At 42.3% G+C, this 18,363-nt stretch overlaps 1 long non-coding RNA gene across 1 annotated transcript in view; it reads right to left on the bottom strand.

Moving 5' to 3' along the window:
- Positions 1 to 15,223, bottom strand: part of LOC141987784 (uncharacterized) — an 88,964-nt gene extending 73,741 nt beyond the window's left edge. Inside the window, exons 1-2 of the long non-coding RNA XR_012639619.1 lie at positions 15,170 to 15,223; positions 14,016 to 14,057 (exon numbers count right to left, since the gene is read on the bottom strand). This is a non-coding gene — a long non-coding RNA (uncharacterized LOC141987784). The remainder of the gene's footprint in view (positions 1 to 14,015; positions 14,058 to 15,169) is intronic.
- Between the last annotated feature and the right edge of the window lie 3,140 nt (positions 15,224 to 18,363).

Below are 18,363 nucleotides of genomic sequence, written 5' to 3'. Positions count from 1 at the left end.
TACAGAGAATCCACCAATTACACTAGTTTAAACCAGCAAGTGACCCATGCTACAGAGGAAGGTGAACACCTTCTCCCCCCAGGTCTCTGTCAATCTGACCCAGGGAAAATTCCTTCCCAACCCCAAATATGGTGCCCAGTTAGACCTGAGCATGGGGACAAGACAATGGCTGACTATAGTTTTCTCCCATTACCATCATCCGTAGCCTAAGTGAGGTAATTTCCATTGAGAGAGACACTTGCCCTCATTGAAAGCAAAGTATGTCCTCAAAAATCTACAGCCATCTATCATGGTAATCAAATCAATTCTTCCACAATGAAAGTAGAGGGAGTAGATTGCCTAATAATTTTGCTCCTTCTCTGAAGAGACCTTTATCTCCTCTGATCTGCAAAGGAGATTTCAACTTGGATATTCTTCTCAACAGATTTCTTGTTGACATCAGTAGGAGATTATTAATATAGTGAGAGAAGAATATTGAATTCAAGATCTGGTGTGGGAATCCTGGAGAAGTGTGTCCAAAGAGATTCTGTGATCGCCTTTTGAAAGGGTCTTTTGCTAGGGAGAAGAAATGAAAAATTGCAATGATTTGTGTGGTTTTTGTTCATTTTAAGACTTTTTATTTATTTTTGAAAAAACACAATAGAAAATAGAAAGAGGCCCAAAACTAAACTTTGGATTCAAACGGTCTTTAGAAATTTGAGCATAATCCAATAATTGATCAGAATTCTGCAGCTACCACCCCGCCCCCAGGTCTCTGTAATTGGCAACACCAACACCCTAGATCTAAGCACCTTGGAATATTGGAGTGGTTCAATCTGTGTTTGGATTTTGCAGCTGAGGCTCATTTGTCATGCAAAACAATGTTTGCAAACATTTCACAAGAGAGGCTGGGTTTCGAGGATTCAGAAGGTGCAGAACCAAAGTTTTTCCTGTGTCAAGTCCCTCCACTCAGAGCATTGGCAGCAAGAGCAATTTTATCCAATTTAGAGCAGTGGCCAAATGCACTTTTCCCAATTAGTTTGCACTTTAGCTTTTACTCCATTTCCTTTATAGTGCCACTGAGCTGTCAAATGTGAACTGAAAAATGAATGGGCAAGGATTTCTCTTAAAAACAACAAAGAAGAAATGGTTAAAGTCTGGAATACTAAATAGGCTTCGGAAAAAGAAAGCAAATAGCAGCAATGACTGGGAAGCACTTCAAAGAATCTCAGTGTATGGGCATCCAGAGGCACGGCTGTTTAGAAGGGCAACAGTTTTCTTTGGCTCACAGTTAGGTTTACAAGAGAGCCTGTGCCTGTCTGGCATGGCTCACTGGTTTATAAGCGAGCACCCACAAACATACTGTAGCATGGCCATCTGCTGAGCATCATGGAGGGCTGAAGACTCATGAAAGCAGCAGCCAGAGTGACGAGGAAACATAAAGAGGTAGCAAAGTCCATGTAACTAACTGGTCACTGCAAGTCTCTGTGCTCGAGTCACAGAGGAGTGGGTCGGTTACAGCCCAAAGCTACAGAGCCTGACTTTACAGGCTAAAGAGACTCAAGCTTTTAGCTCTGAGGGTCCCCAGTATGTCAAGCAAGATGGCTGCCAACATACTCACCTGGCATTATCCCCCTTCCCTAAGTGCAGAAGTCCCTCCCTGTGAGCACTGCACAGCCGAGGCTCCGTGAGCTTGGGAGGGCGCTTATTGTTTCTAATCCTCCTGGCCAGCTTTCCACTGGAAATCCCATCAAGAGGTAGTGCAGCTCAAAGCAACATTTAGATCCCATTCCATGGCTCCTGCCTTGACTCAGGCTGGGTAGGGGAGAGTACTGCTGCACAGCAGTCCTCCCACAAATGGCATCTTGAGTCCTGGTTGAGCTGAGCTGCTGGTGAAGCAGGGGAGCAACATGGAGGGGCTGATTCTCCATGTGGATGTCCCCGTACCTACAATTTCACTGTGCATTTTCAGCCATGTTTCAAAATTAGAAGGCTGGAGCCCTTTTTCCCTCCATATGGCCAGCACATCTGCTTACCCAGGACCTGATGCACTGGAAATTCCACATACAGTTTGCCCCTCGACAAGTTGCCTGTGGAATGAGCTAACAGGGCCCATGCCCATATAAAAACAGTGATTGAGACCGGATCCTCCCACCTCAGCAAAATGAAATGGCACATGGGAACCCATTTCAATATTACTTTTAAAAGAATAGCCTGAAGAGTTTGAAATTCAAAAATACAATATTTGCTTTGTGACTGTATGAGCTTGCTGTGAAATATGGTGTAATCTTTGCCGGGGGTATCTTGTGCATTCCCAGGAGTTTTTTTCAGCACTGAAGAACACTTGAGACTGCTTAACAGTTGGCCAGCCCTTACCTTATAAGGCTTTTTAACTCCAGCACAAGGGAATGACAACCACTCCAAGTGCCAGCCTGCTGGGAACAATTGACAGCAACCATTTACTCTGTTCTGGGGGCCAGGGTTGTGCTATCTGTCTTGAACTGTTACCCTTTTAGTCCCAGTCGTGATAACTAGTGCAAGAATGCGATTGGGGGGGTGGGGGGCAGAGAAAAGCACATGCACCATAGCTGGAGTTACATTTCCCTTTTTGCTTCAGTGCACAGATAGATTTTTGTGTATTGCAGTAACTTCCATTAGGCGAGATTCTCACAGACAGACAGAAATCTACTGTAGAAATGTGTTCCGAAACAGTACTGCACGTAATCTTGTGCCTTCAAAGTACGTGAACGGTTGAACCCGGCAAAACTAAGACAATTCTGAATTGAAGTCCCTGCTGTGCCTTTAATTCATTTCACTGCGTGTAGGCATTACAGGGGTCTTAGCATACACAGTGGGAATGGTAGTGACTACTATCTGTTGAGGTTGTGCCACACTTTGCACGTTACATTTTGTTTGGTAACTCATTTTCACGGTTCTAATATCTCAGGAGACTGGAGTAAGGGTTTGGAATTTGTTAGGAGGGGCAAGCAGAGGTGAAAGATGATTTTTAGTGCCCCCAAGAAAATCGGGCTAAATTTGGCTGAGTTCTAAGCTATGGAGGATGGCCCTCTCCAGGTGCACAGTAGAATTTTCAGAGCTCTTTAAAGTTTGTGGCAGTGCTCCAGTTGCTGCCACTCTGAGCAATACGTGCTCTCAGGCTCTGCTGACTCTTGTGTAGCATTCCAGAGTGGCTACATGGAGAAGATCTATGCGGGACGCAGGCAAAATTATTCTTCATCCTCTGCTGTGGAAGAGTCAGGAAGAGAATCCAAATCTCCTGGGTCCCAGTCAAGTGTCAAAGGCCATCTTTTCTATTCCTCCATCTGCTTCCCTCCTTCCACCACACGCTTTCCATCTTCTTCAGTGAATGAAGCTGGGGGCCTGCAGACAACAGGCTCGTTCACTGCATGACTCGACTCATTCCCTAAGCATTGTCTATCCTCTGCAGTGAATGAGGCGGGGGTCCTGTGGAAAAATAACGTGAGATCATGTACTTAAAGACTGTGTCATAATGCGTAGTATGCACAAGGAGACTGAATTAAGGTTGTATGGGCAATTTCAATTCTGGCATTTTCTAACCTTTGAGTGCTTGGCTTTGCAACATTGATAGCTTTTGTTAATGTAGGTTTTTGTACGACTTCCATGGGATTACTCATGTAAAATTCTGCACAGGCATCTCCAGGATTGAGGCCATGGTTTGTAATGTACTTTGGGATGAAAGTCACTTGAAACATTACATTATTTATAATGAGCCATCGTCATAAGCCACAATGAATTACCCCTAACTGAAATCCCCCAGGTTAGAGATGCCCACAAATTTCTGATCCTTACCTGAAGTTTCCCATAACTGGGATTCCCTTTTGTCTCATCTCTGTCACAAACCTAATAATTTTTATTTACATTCTCCATCTCACTTTTACAGACTTTCTCAAGTCCTTTAACTTTTCTAAAAGACCTAATAAAGATGGAGCTCTGTGTGGTTGCTGGCATAGGTACTGGAACTAGGGGTGCTGCTGCAACCCCTGGCTTGAAGTGGTTTCCATCATATACAAGGTTTACAGTTTGGTTCAAGGGCTCTCCGCACTCGCACTATACAGATTGTTTCAGCACCTCTGGTTGCTGGCTTTCCAGGGGTTTTCACCTACAGTGGCTGATCACTTGTAATGACCCTATCTTCTGCCTTGTGATGGAGAATGTTTAAATTGCTTCTCACGTAATACAGTCCAAAGCGAAGAATCCCATTTAGGCTTGCTGTAAAATCTTTGCTATAGACACATTTTAAAAGAACAGATCAAAATGTGTTATGATTTCCCTACAACGTTATTTTATTTTCATTGTCTCAGTGGAAACTGGACCTCCATTCCAAACAGAACTCTTTTTTTTCCTGTCATTTTTACATTACTCATTCATTTTTCTCAGCGTGTTCTTTGTCTCTCTTGAAAGTAACAAGAAAGGTCTTTTTGTTTGTCTTTTCCCTCTGCCATCAGCACAAGGTAGTCAGTCCAATAGAGCTTCAGCCATAGTTTGTTTCTTGGATGGTCATTTTCCATGGCATTTGTGAAGGTCATATGCATAGCGATTACAAGAATTATTTCCATTACAGACCTTAACAGCTGGTGCACCCTTCTCATAGTGTGAGGTAGGCATCCCAAAGGATTAGCCAGAAGTTCTAAAAGATATATTTGGGATCTGCTACAAAGAATGTAATAGACAAAATAAAAAAATAAAGCTGTTAAAAAGTAATTCTTGGCACTGTTACCTTGTGGAACTCACTGCCATAAGATATCAGAGGCTGAGAGTGTATTAGGATTCAATAAAGGACTGGACAAGTATTTTGATAACAAGAGTATTCAGAGCTAGTGTAATAAGGATTGAAAAACAGGAAATTTGGAAGGGGTATAATATTCAGTTATTAAGGAGGCACTGGCCACAACTCCCTGGTTAAAGCTGAGTTCCAGTTTGCACTTAAAGCACGGATTCAATTCAGCCTTTTTGTTTGGTATGAAAAATGCATCATATCCTCCCCAAACTCACAGCACATACTCTGAGTAAAGAGTTAATTATTGGAGAAGTTACAAGTATTTTTGTGTTAATTATTTTATAAATTAAAATAATTAAAAATTAAGCCCTTTGAGAAATTTTGTATATGTTAGTCTTTCCTTTGTCCCAAATGATCTTCAAAATGGAATCATGCAGACTCCTCAAACTTTGCATATAATTAAAATCAAGTGAAATCTTGTGCCTAGGTTATGTATGAAGAAATTGAGTTGTAATCAAGCTAAGTTATTAACAATTGTTGTACCTAATTGTTATGATTATATAGGCTACAGACAGGCTCAGGTAACTCATAAACAGGGTCATTGGACCATCAGAAGTAATTCAACCAATCACCACCCTTCCTCGACAGCTAAGTTAGAGATAGTCCAGACCTGAAGCGTTAAAGGTTAAATGGACAAAACAAAGAATGGGAGGGGAACCAGACAAGTTCATAGAATATCAGTGTTGGAAGGGACCTCAGGAGGTCATCTAGTCCAAGCCCCTGCTCAAAGCAGGACCAATCCCCAATTTTTGCCCCAGATCCCTAAATGGCCCCCTCAAGGATTGAACTCACAACCCTGGGTTTAGCAGGCCGATGCTCAAACCACTGAGCTATCCCTCCCCCCAAAACGACTTGCCCCAGGTGTCCCACAGCAGGTCAGTGATAGAGGTGTGATTAGGACCCACGTCTGAGTCCCTGCCTGTTGCCTCCTCCACTGGACCAGATTGTCTGGTTTTATTTAGCTCTGTTTTTTTTTTCTAAGTGCTCCTTTCTTTATATCATTAAATATATATAATGGAGCTACTATTAATTTGGAAGGCACATAAGAATATGAATTAAATTAGTTGTTACATATTGCAATGGATCCTTCTGCACTGCACATGGAGTAGATTGGAAGTTTTATTATATGCGTGTACTATCTTCCATGTGTGTAATTTAAACCCTAATGCCAAATGTTTTCAAGTTGTGAGAAGTAGATGTGTTTAACATTCAGTTTTACAATCTCAGGCTCCAGTCTTTCAAGGAGCTCCGCCCATGCAGAGTCCACTCGCATTGGGACTTCATTGGAGCCCGTCATGGGGCTAGGGGTGCACCTATAAGGTGTAGCTTGGAGAATGGGGGCCTAAGATATAAGTAACGCAGGAACTGATAAATATGATGGCAGTCTTGTTAAAATAAGCAGCTCATACATTCAGGTGACCACACTTCCATCACTTGCCGTGTATGATATTGTAATCACTGGTTTACATAGTAGATTTATGCATCTCAGGGTTAAGTGGGCTGCTAGTGTCCTGGCAAACCTAGAAGACAACACTGGATGACAGCCTGGGCATTGGCATCATTGAACACTTTCTCTTCTGTCAAATCCTGACAGCAAGCATCTTATCAGTGCTTGAGAAGCATTTATTCATGTATTTTTACATTATTGGAACACAGTCTAACATATGGAGAAAATTAAATTACCCAAATAGATCTGATGCAGACAACTAGATGCACATTCTTCATTCTTCTGGTGGTTGAAGGAAAAGAGAGAGAGAGAAAAAAGAAAAGGCAAGTGTAGCGCTAGCCCAAGTCTGTAGATCTGGGCTTGCTGCTGCCGACTGCTGCTTGCTGTGTAGACATGCCCCATAAAACCTGTAGCTTAGATTTTCAAAGCAGACTAGAGAATTTCAGACACAATCTTCTGTAAGTTTAAATGGAAAATATGCATCTAAGTCCCTTAGACTGCTTTCAGAATCTCAACCTGCACGTCCAATCACTGCTTGAATGTTGAATGGCCAATATCCATAATCAGCTGCTCATAAATAAATCACAGACCAGGTATTATTTGCAGAAATTCGGTAAATTATTCTGAATTGAGTCATAGACTTTAAGGGACGTGGTCATCTCGTCTGACCTCCTGCAGGCCACAAAACTTCACTCACCCAATTATATGATAGACCCATAACCTCTGGCTGAGTTACTGAAATCATAAAATCTTGATTTAAAGACTTCAAGTTACAGCAAATCCATCGTTTGCTGTAGTTTGAACCAGCAAGTGACCCAGGCCCCATGCTATAGAGGAAGGTGAAAAAACCCTAGAGTCTCTGCCAATCTGACCTGGGGAAAATTAAATATGGTGATCAGACCCTGAGCATGTTGGCAAGACCCATCAGCCAGATACCTGGGAAAGAATGCATTGTAGTGACTAAGAGCCTTCCTCATCTAGAAATTTAGAAAATGATGATGTTCGCACACAATTTGTCAACACAAAAAGGGGCAGAATTCATCCAATACATTATTTCATATAAATTCTTCACCCAGCTTGTGTGATCATTACTTTATTCATTCCCAACGTAGGTTTCATCCCAGTAAATCCTGCCTTCTAGGATCAATAAACACCGCCTCTCTGAGGGAGTTCTTATCAGAAGGGACATTTGTGTATCTAAGAGCATGATAGAAAGGGGATGTTCATAACTAAGATGGGCACCAGAGAGATCAGGTTAATGACAACGTTGTCTTGGGGCGGGAGGTTTGTATGTGATATGCAACAGAATAGGATACAAAACACCCTGGTTAGCTTTGCAATGTATAGTTAATAGCATTAGAGAATAAATTAAAATCAGACTGATAGGAAGTCATTTGAACTCTAATCTTCTCCAGCAAGTTGGTTTATGATTTTGCTCACTAGCTATCTCGCCCATCCCTAATGCTTCTCTTGAAAAGCATTTGAGGAAATGTTACATACTTATCGCTCAGCTCTTCTGGTTAAGAGCCCTTTGGGGATGCCATGCCTATAAAAGGGCCGTTAGAATGTGCTTATGTGCTTCCAGCTAAACCCTGAAAGCGGTGCCGTGAAGCAACAACAATGCTCTTAGCAGTGCTTGGAAGATCTCATTTGTGTACATGCAGTGTGATGTCCTTGCCTAATACGTGCTGCTGTGTGTTGCATTGTGTCAATCTGAACAGACTTCTGGAGACATGTGTCATCTGTCTGAAGCTCAGAAAGATTTGTCCCCAGATAAGTACTAGGTTGGACCAACCAATTTGGATGAAATAAGAACTGACTCAAAACTCAAACAAAACTTTCTCTGGAGTTCCAAAAAGTAACTTATTTTCTGATTAGTTCTCATATTTATGGTCTCTTCACTTCCTAGCTTCCTTCCATGATTAGAAATGGAGACGCCAAAATAACATGAGAGAGTCTGTTCATGTGAAATTTCCAGGTCTTCTAGGTGAAACACCAAAGACATTTGGATAGTAATAATACCTGGCTCTTACGTAGCACTTTTTTCATCAGTAGGTCTTAATGCGCTTCACATCCAAAGTGTGGGAGCTTAGCTAAACAGAACTTTTTGAGGGTTGTCTCTATTGATTGGTGGATTATTTGACTCCTTTCCTGAAATAATTCCAAAACTCTGAAGAGCCACGTACATACAGTGTGGGCCTGATTGTGATCTGCCTTAAATCTGTAATGTAAATCCACTTACATTGATGGAGTTACTCCTGATTTACATTGGGGTGAGATCAAAATCAGTCCCTGTTTGATTGTTGATAAAGCTGACTGCAAATTATAGCCTATAAGGTGTATGGGAAGCTGAAGAAGCCATTTCTCAGTGCTGTTCTTTGTAGAGGAAGAAGGCATTCTCTCTGATGTTGCATTTCAAGTTAGATCAATTACTTAATCTTGGTAGAAAACATGAAAGCACTGGAAGCTCTTGAAGTAAATGGGTTTCTTTCCCCTCTGTTTGCTTTAGATAGGATATGTGCTGTTGCAAATAAGGCTGAACCCTGCATTCCTTCTTAAAGACTCTTACCTTCAATGGGAGTTTTAACTGACCAAGGGCTGTGGGATTTGGACCAACAAGACCACTTCTAGGTCTTAAAGTGCTTTGCAAAGGAGGTAAGTATCATTATCTCTCTTTCACAGCTGGGGAAACAGAATCATGGAGACATGAAGTGACTTGTCCTAGGCCAAAGCCAGAGCCAGGAATAGAACCTGGTCTCCGGGATCTGACGCTGGTGCCCTTTTTTCCAGCCCACAATGGTGTCCCTATGAGTTTGTCTACACTGCAGTTAAGCACCCATGGTTGCCCCATGTCAGCTGACTCGGGATCGTGGTGCTTGGGCTGTGAGGCTATAAAATTGCAATATCGATATTCGGCTCCCCTCTGGGACAAGCCCACCCCATCCCCCCATTCACAAGATCTGAGAGCCCAGATCCAAGCCCGAACATCTACACCACAGTTTTATAGCTCTGCAGCCCAACCCCCAAGAGCCCGAGTCTGCTGACACAGGCCAGCAGCGGGTGTTTACTTGCAGTATAGATGTACCTTGAGTCAATAAGCAGGGTCTCTTACACTGCTTCATTGGCTTTTGCCAGTTCGGCCCCAGGCGGCGGCTTCTGCTACCTTTTCAGCTGCTGAATAAAATCCGATCTACGAACAAGCATCTTAATAATAAAGAGTTTCATGGATTTCAAGAGATAATCACTTAAGCTGATCCAGTTGAAAAACGTAATTATTTAGACGCTCGTAAATCCGAACATGCTAATAGATATAGGAGAAACAATGTGATTTATTATACACTGAGGAAGAGAGTATCTGGAAATGGCACAAGAAGAGAAAACTAGTACTGTTATAAAAGGCTTTTCTGTTAGGCATTCAGGTAGGTTCAGTGCTGCTTCTGCTGTGGAAGGGGGTGTAAATTCCATCAGCCTCTGCAAAACCCGAGTTTAATTTTTTTTTTAAACTTGAAGTAAATTTCTAGCTCTTTCCTTTGTTCCTAAACCAACAAAAACCAGTCACTAGGGAGGAAAGCTTGTTACTGGGATTCTTCCTAAAGATCATGGGGTTGTTTGTCATGCACAAAAGAGTCTATAGGGCCACCTTTTGGGACCCATGTCACTCAAGGCCACAGCTCTGTCAGTTCTGGTTGGGTGGGAAGCTGCAAACGAAGTCATAGCTACAGGAGTTAGTGCTAAGATTGATGCTAACTATTAGGTAGCTGTCTAGAAAGTACAGTATGATCTACTGGACTACTCATGGGACTGCAAACATTTGTACAGCACCTAGCACAATGGGGTCCTGGTCTGTGACTTGGGCTCCTGGGTGCTACTGCAATACAAATAATAAACAACAATTAATGTAGTTATTTTGCGGTGCCTAAAAACATGCCAGCCTCCTCCTGGTAATAAGGAGATAGGAGGCCTGCCCCTATGAGCTTCCAAACCGACTTCAGACACCAAGATGGAGGGGAAAGCCAAACAGTGAGTGGTGGGGTTTTGTGTGTGTGTGTGTGTGTGTGTGAGAGAGAGAGAGAGATCAATGAGGTGCTGTAGGAAAGATTCCATAATGCTAGCGCTTCAATGAAGGACTGAAGAAGGATCTGATCTCAGCTTAACCACTGACTTCCTGTGTAATCTTGGGCAAGTCATGTAACCGCCCTGTGCCTCCGTTCCCCATCTGTGTATAAAGTTGTGTGGGAGGCTTTGTGAATGGAAAGCATTGCATAAGTGCTAAGCAGTAATGGTATTTTTATGTCACTGTGACTAGGACTAGGAGAGAATATGCTGAGTCTGCACATTTCTCTCCCATCTGCAAGTCCCAAACTGTTCTAGGACATCTCAGAAGCCAAGGCGTGCTCCTACAATAGGTCATTCTCAGGGTCACAGTATGAATCAGACTGTCAGAAGTGCACAGGAGAAGAATTTGGGGTTCACCATGCTATCCTTTCTGCTGCTTGCCTGGGCTGTGCAGATCTCCATTATTCAATGGATTTTCTACTGTGAACCCTCCATTACTGAAGAAAAAAAACAAGCAAATGCCATTGACCCTAATATGTAGAACTTGTTAATAAAACGTGGCTTATCTAATCACACGCCTGGCATCTTGGGATGGTCGAACACCAAAGCCCTGAGCCTTGGCTTTTGTCACACAATGCTGTCTATGCTTCAACTAGGCATTGATAGTAAAAGCTATGGTGATGGCAAACCCTATAGTTACTGAAACACTCTTATTCTGATACTGTTTAAAATGAGAAAAGATGGTCTTGTGGCTGAGGCACTAGATTGGGAGTCAGAAGATGTGAGCTCAGTTCTCAGCTCTGCCCCTGCCCTGCTGTGCAACATTGGGCATATCACCTAATCCTTCTATGCGTAATTTCTCCTCTCCCACCCTTTGTGTCTCTTGTCTATTTGGGGTAGGATTTTCAGAAGTGCTCTGCATTGGCAAAACTCCATACTCATTAAAGTAAAGCTGCCATTGAGAGCAAAGCTGAGGACAAAGCTGAGTTCTTTGAAAATCCCTCCCTTAGACTGTAAGCTTTTCAGGCGAGGGTGTCTCTTATTTTGGGTTTGTACGGCCACTAGCACAATGGGTCCCTGATCTCAGATGGGGCCTCTAAGCGTTACTGTTATACCAATTATAAGGCTATATCATCTTCTCCACTTGAAGTGCAAAGGAGATGCCAGGAGAGGAATCCCACCCCATTGATCCCAAAGCCTGTAGTGAGAAGACAGCAGAGCCAAAGTACAGCAGTATATACCCCTCTTCCCTCCAACTCACAGAAACACCTTTCATCTGAGCACCTGGCAGTTAGGTAACTATGGGTTCAGGGGATGGTAAGACCAGCTGCAAGGAGAGCCATAGCCAGGAGGTACCTGCTCTGTGCTACATCATGGGAGTTAGTGCTGACCTTCTGAATGCAACCTAATGCAGTGCTCCCTTGACTGCATCTGCAGAGTGACAGAGACACTAATAGATTTTGGATATATGCCAACTACCAGTACCTTATTCACCTCCATAGGGTGCTAACTCTGAAGCCACACTTGGGGTGTCTAATTTTCAGAGGTGCTGCAGCTCCAGTTATCTTCAGTGGGAGTTGTAGGTACTCAGCAACTGTGAAAATCAGGAGCTTTAAATGTTTTGCAGCATAACTGTTTCACGGCTGATACTTTTACCTGAGGGGTGGGGTGAGAGAGACAAATCAGAATCACTTACCTAGAGTAAGCTCCCTTTTCCCCAGCTTCTTTTTTTCCAGAATTGCCCCCTGCTTGTTAGAGATCTCCACAAGGAATAAAAGGACCGTGGTAGTGTGTGTTGGGAGGAAGGGATGGGATCCAAAATAGAATTGTGGGCCTGGATCCATGTTGGAAGGAGGTTGTCCTGGAGTAAGTCTAAAAAGCGTGTGAGCTATGAGCAAGCCTGGCTGGAGCTCTAAATGATCAGAGGAAACTCTCATTTCTAGCTTGTTATTTTAATACAGAAACAGAGTCTGGCAAGAGAGAGATAGCAAATTAATCACACCTCAGAATTTCAATTTGGATGAAATTAATGTCCGAAAAGGCCGTAGTGTGAACTGGGGATGCTAGAACAGCCTTAGTGCTGCATTGTTCAGCACGCTGGCATGTGGTAATTGTAAAAGCCAGAAGCATCTTCTTTTAAACAATCAGAACTGAAATGAAGAGAGACACAAAGCCTAGTTCCCCTCCATTGCTTTCTTTGTTTCCTTGACAGCCATTGTCAGGAGCCCACCCAGAAGTTGTCACCGCAAAAATATTTATGATGATTGCAAACATCAGTCATGACCTCTGGTGTGTGTATTTTGATGTAGTCTCCAGGCAAAGGTTTGCTCTGTCAAACTGGTACAATCCCACTGAAGTCCATGGGTTTGTGCCGCTTTGGTTTGACCGAGAGGAGAAATTGTCCCTCAACGCGTAGGATGGTGCTGCAGTGTATAACACACCAACTGGAATGACACTTTTTGTTAAAAGAGAAGGAGTACTAGTGGCACCTTAGAGACTAACCAATTTATTTGAGCAAAAGCTTTTGTGAGCTACAGCTCACTTCATCGGATGCATACTGTGGAAAATACAGTGGGGAGATTTATATACACGCAGAACATGAAAAAACGGGTGTTACCATACACACTGTAACGAGAGTGATCACTTAAGGTGAGCTATTACCAGCAGGAGAGCGGGGGGGTGGGGGGCGGGAAGAAAACATTTTGTAGTGATAATCAAGGTGGGCCATTTCCAGCAGTTAACAGGAACGTCCGAGGAGCAGTGGGGGTTGGAGGGGGGGAATAAACATGGGGAAATAGTTTTACTTTGTGTAATGACCCATCCACTCCCATTTTTTCATGTTCTGTGTGTATATAAATCTCCTCACTGTATTTTCCACTGAATGCATCCGATGAAGTGAGCTGTAGCTCACGAAAGCTTATGCTCAAATAAATTGGTTAGTCTCTAAGGTGCCACAAGTCCTCCTTTTCTTTTTGCGAATACAGACTAACACGGCTGCTACTCTGAAAACTGTCTGTTAAACATCTTAAGTGGGTTATTTAAAGCAGAACTTTTCCTAACCCAGCTCAGCTGTACGGAAAGGAAAGGCACCTAATTTTCATGATTTAATTGACCTCCTTCATTGGGCACAGCTCAAAATGTTCTTTGGATGTCAATGGCCAAATCCTTCGTGCTTTAGTATTGTAATCGGTCATCCCATAAGAGAACAGATCCTAGAGGTGGTCAAGAAAAGGAAGAACAGTTCTGCAAAAACATGAAGTCATTTTCATTCTGAAATACTCATTTTTTGTTGTTTTAAAAAAAAATTGTGAAAATCTTTTTGGAAAACTTTGATTTTTAGACATCTTGAGTTTTATTTGTTTTTTATTTTCTTCACCTTTTTCCCTTGCAGTAAAATGAATTATTTCCCCCTAACTTTTTCCTTTTTTCCCCCTTTTGCCTATTTTTTCCTAAATTTTCAAAATGTTTTTCAAAGTTTTGAGAGATCTATTTTTGAACCTCCTACCCTTCCCCCTCACCCCCCCCCCCCAAAAAAGAGTTGCTATTTTAGAATAAAGGTCATTTTTCATTTGAAAAAAAACCCAAAGAGTGAAAAATTTCACCCAGCTCTATCAGATACTACAGTTTCAAGAGTGGTATAAAAACCCAGATATACAGAACCCATTCATATCAATATGCTGTTAAGGTTTGTCCCTTCCTGGAACTGCCACTAACCTGTTGTGTGAACTTGAAGAGATGACATCACCTCTCTGTGCCCTGTAAAAATGAATGAAAGATAGGTAGGGCCCTTCGTGTTTGGTTTTAATTTTGTTTAATTTTTCCCCGAGAATTTATTGGTGTTTGTTAGTACAACAAAAAAAGAGTTGAAAATCGGTGGAAAAACTATTAGTCATTTTTCTGGGTAAATATCAGGGTTTATTTTGGTGGATGGAAGGAGTAGGGGGGAAAGTATTCAGTAGATTAATGCTTTGATGAATGGAATTCAGTGTGGTTTGCTGCAGAACTAAAACAGAACTCAAAACACAACGCCACCTCAGAGTTTAAGAAAACAATAGATCTCTAATCCCCAAATACAACTTTTCGTTTGAATAAACAGTTTACTGTTGTAGACTTCAAACTATTAGCCTATAAATATTTACATTTAATAATTGGGCCACACCATTTGCAGCGCATAGCCTCAACTTCATCCTTTTCTCCTGTTTACGTTTTTTTTTAAATTTCGAATACTTCCTCATGTTCTGAAATGTATTCTGATGCAGATTTTCGTTTTCTTCCCATTTTAGTATGCCAGATCTTTACACTGTTATCTGCTAACAGCTTGAAATGTGTATGTGGTGGGCGTGAGATTCATCAGTACGTTCAGATGCACACGCACTTCAGAGCGTGCGTGCCTGTTTATTGTGTGTACCTTCTAGACTGGTACATAACCTTGCTTCAACAGGCAGCTTTGCATATACACACTGACTATTGTATTATAGTACTACATACATCTCATGCAATGTATTCTATTTTCCTAATAAAACAAATTATTTTTTATATATTTGAATGATACAAAAGTAGGGCGGAAATCTGGGAGAAAAGCTAATACTTTTTGTAAAACCTGGGATTTTTTTTCAATAAGAATCGATATAAAAAAAGAATATGTATCTTTCCATGCAAAGTGCTTTGAGATCTAAAACTTAAAGGTATTCTAAAAGAGCTAAGTATTATTATTCAGGCATTTCTATATCTTTCGTTGGACATTGTGACAATCACTGTTGAGAACACTGTCGAAGTGTTACTATTTTCGTTGTTGTTCCCTATGCTTGTGGAACCCTGCTGGTTCAAACTTGACCGCATATTCATGATCAAAATGCTGTCAGTGTTACCTGGGTTAGTTGAGGACTTCTCCCCCTCTTGCTCTGAATACATTTCCGTGCCCCGGAAGGAATGTGAAGGTGGAAAGCTTCCGTGTGAGACTCTGAAAAACCACATCAGCGGAAGAGCTGACCAACATCGACACTGCCTTATACCTTTGCTGATTCCGTCTTTTCTTCTTCCCCCCTCCTGTCCTCCCTGCTCTTGTGTTTGCAAGCAATTTTATCTTCTCCTCTATTTAAATAAACTCTGATCAGCAAATTTAATTAGTGCCCAGTTCTCTTGCAAGACTTAATCAGGCAGAGATCATCCGACTTGGACTCAGGGGCATCCAAGAATCCATAGAAATCTCACTAGAGCATATCTTATTTTGTGACATGCGCACACCTCTTGGCTATCACTCTTGCAACTTAGAGGGAGCTTGCTGTCTGGATATATAATACCACAGCACATTCCTCTTAGATCAGGATCTCTCCAGCAATCGCTACTATTCACTTCCCCCCCCCCAAGCCCTCTCTCCCCACACATACATGGGATGCGGTTTTATGGAACAAAGCTAAAAATGCTACAGTAGAGTACTTAACAGATCAGTGACTGAGCTGCAGTTATCATGCTTTGCTGTTGGTGATGAGATCTGGAATTGGAAGTGGGTGAAAAGGTGCAATAAGGAATATTATCATGGTAATGAAGATTGTCATTTCATGACCGAAGAAGGTGGGGTTCTCTAGCTTGTGAGTCTGTTCACGCCTGACTCTGATTTGCACAATCTGCCAGAGGCAGAACAATAATGTTGCTGCAGATTAGGATGATATTCTTGATGTGGTTGCTGCTGCAGATAGTGGGATAGTGTAAAACAAAAGGATACCTCAGTCCCTGTAAACTGATGGCCCCTCCTCACATTAGAACTTCAATTACTAAAATGAGGTCCAGCATATTATTAATTCAAACCTTCTGTGAGTCTGTGCAGAGACTCATCCAGCTATTAAATGACCTTAAAGTTTCCATATATATATAAAAAAAACAAATAAAATCTCTGGTACTTGTTTGTTTTTTCTTGTCAATAACATTTATTTTTGCAGGATGCTTACCCCAGGGCAGTATGTCTGCCTATCTCAGTCAGTCAAATAAAATTGAACATGGGTCTTAAGGACGTAGCTAGAGATAGGTGCAGGTGGTGCCCGATCTGCAAGAAGGCTATGCCTGTTTGGGATTTGCCATGATGATGCTGATGATGATAAGAAGGCCTTGGCTCATCAAAGCACGTAAGCCTGTGCTTAAATACCAGTAATTTTAATGCACTTAAGTATGTGCTTAAGTGCTTTGCTGAATTGGGGTTATAAGGGAAGGAGAGCTTCCTGTGGTATATTTTTGCAGTCTAATTTGACTCTGTCCCATTGCAAGGCTTCATGTGGAGGAAGATCTGATTTCTCAAATTCCACACACAGCTGACCTGACTGAACTCCATTGGCTTCACTGGGTATAACTGACAGCTGAATTCTTCCCTGGGGGCTAAGCCTGCCATCAAGATTCAGCGGTGGTGGTGGAAAAGATTTAATCACATTATTCCCAGTAAGGTTAACAGGAGTTACCCACGTACCTTCCCTGCGCATCAGCGGGAAGGTAGACGTATATCTGTCTGCAGCATGACTGGGTATTTCAAAACAGACTGTAGTCATGTCAGAAACATGTGGGGGCCATGATTGAGGATGAGATTCTGGAGAAAAACAAGATGCTGAAAGGGCTTGAAGAATTAAAAAATGACTGAATTTTCCAAGATCCCGAGTTGTGCTTAATAGCTAAGATTGTTTGAACAGGAACAAGTCCCATATTAAACTGGAATTACTGACTGATTCCCCACCAAGTGTCTGTCACCTGTTTGAAAGGTAACCTCTGTAGGTAAATAATGTTGGGTTTTAAGGGAGAGGGCAGTAAAACCTTGCCCGTTGGGTATAAGTTACCAAGAGTATCTCATGTTCAGTGCATTTTCCCATCTGAAGGGCTATATTTCATAGAGCTATGGCTAAGCAAAAAGTTATGCTTCTGTTTACTGTGTTGTTCTAGACCCTTTCTAATAAGGAAGATTTAATCTTGAAGCACAGTGTGTACATGCCACCGCCTCTGATACCTTTTCTAAAAGCGAGGTGCATCTTTTCACGTGCAGTGATCAGGCACAATTTCAACTGTGGCCATCAAATTTGCCTGCCTCCGTTTTGGGCCCATCTCAGGTGTCTGAGTACGTTTCAGGTGTGATTTCAGAGGTTTCGAGCACCCTGAGCTGTCACTGTGTTGCAGGTGCTCAGCACTTCTAATAATTAAACTAGTTGGTCATCCAAAAATTGAGGCACCTACTCTGTTGCCTATTTTTGTTATTCCAGGTTGTAAGTACTCAAAAGAAAAGACATGCATACCCGAGACACATGTGCAGACATGCCCTTAAACGTGATGGAGTGCATGTCTACATTTCAAGCTTGGGGGAAGGGGGGTATGATTCCCAGCTCGGGAAGACCTACTCATGATCGCTTTCTTTGAGCGAGTGCCTTAAAATAGGACTGTAGCTGTGGCCGCATGAGTGCGCTAGCAAGCAGGCTTCCTGCCCTGAGTACGGGCCCAGGGTCTCAGACGGGTACATACTCGAGGCCACTAACCCCTCCTGCTGGTCGAGCTGCCAGGGCTACATTCTAGTTTTAGTGCACTAGCTTAATCAGAGGTAGCAAGTGTATGTCCATCTGAGCTAGAAATCACACCCCTGCTCAAAGAGCAGATCTACCATAGGCAGAGCTGGTAACGTGGCCTATGCTTAAGGCTGCCTGACATTTCCCATTATAAGAACCTGTTTTCAGCTGCTTTTAACTTTGCAAGATTTTAATTGTTTGGGCTGAAATTTTCCATGCGGGAAGTTTGCCACAAGCTGAATTTTTTTTTTTTTTTTTTTTTTTACGTCTCAGAATTCCTCTGCTGTCCGCAAATATATGTGAAACTCAGGGGCAAAATATGTGTCTCATCCCTCTCTGAGGCTGGTCCACATAGAGGATGCCAACTGACTGATGCTATCAGTTACTCCATTAGCTCAAGTGGCAGAGGTCTGTGGCCTGCTGATGAATCGTGGGATGGGGGAGCAGCAGTATGGGTGCCACACAGTGGAATTTCCATTTTCTCGTCTGATTTTCTTTTCTTTTTTTTTTTTTAAACTTAGTTTTATTTTATG

This window comes from Natator depressus, chromosome 5 (genome assembly GCF_965152275.1).
Source record: "Natator depressus isolate rNatDep1 chromosome 5, rNatDep2.hap1, whole genome shotgun sequence".
In the NCBI taxonomy this organism is placed as follows: Eukaryota; Metazoa; Chordata; order Testudines; family Cheloniidae; genus Natator; species Natator depressus.
The sequence above is the reverse complement of the archived record's forward strand: the minus strand, read 5'-3'. Positions and strand labels throughout refer to the sequence as shown.